The sequence below is a fragment of the Pristis pectinata genome, chromosome 20, assembly GCF_009764475.1.
Source record: "Pristis pectinata isolate sPriPec2 chromosome 20, sPriPec2.1.pri, whole genome shotgun sequence".
NCBI classification, from domain to species: Eukaryota; Metazoa; Chordata; class Chondrichthyes; order Rhinopristiformes; family Pristidae; genus Pristis; species Pristis pectinata.
Genome location: NC_067424.1, coordinates 42632168 through 42632684, shown reverse-complemented (window position 1 = coordinate 42632684; position 517 = coordinate 42632168). Strand labels below are relative to the sequence as shown.

General features: G+C 49.5%; 1 non-coding gene across 1 annotated transcript; it reads left to right on the top strand.

Annotated features, from left to right (window-relative positions):
* Nucleotides 1–82, top strand: trnas-uga (transfer RNA serine (anticodon UGA)). The gene has a single exon. It is a non-coding gene; the product is annotated as a tRNA-Ser (tRNA).
* The last annotated feature ends 435 nt before the right edge of the window (nt 83–517 follow it).

The window sequence follows — 517 nt, the reverse complement described above, 5'->3', positions numbered from 1 at the left end:
GCTACGATGGCCGAGTGGTTAAGGTGTTAGACTTGAAATCCAGTGGGGATTCCCCACTTAGGTTCGAACCCTGCTCGGAGCGTTTACAGTTTTAGACACATGGGGACCAGACGGGCAACTGCCGATGGTAATTCTAACGTACCGCCAGGACTCCCCATGCCTCACACGTTCCGGCATACATTTGCACCACGAGCAATAGGTCCACCTGTTGGCTCTTGTGGTGACGTAGCGGAGCATCCTTGGTGTTCAGGCGACCAGATACGCGAGGGCAGGATGGCCCAACATACGGCCTCGGCTTCCCTTAAAGAGGGGAGCCAGACGATTCATATTCCGACAATACAATCGTCTCTTTTTTTCTGCGTTGATTTCATCATATTTTCAAACTTGATCAAGATTTTCAGGTCAACTGTCTCATCGTGAAACTGAAGGAATTGAAACGCTGAAAGACAATGCATCTGAGGTGTGAATTGGACCCTTTACTTTGTCTCTGCCGTGTACGTGGCGATGTTTCCTGATT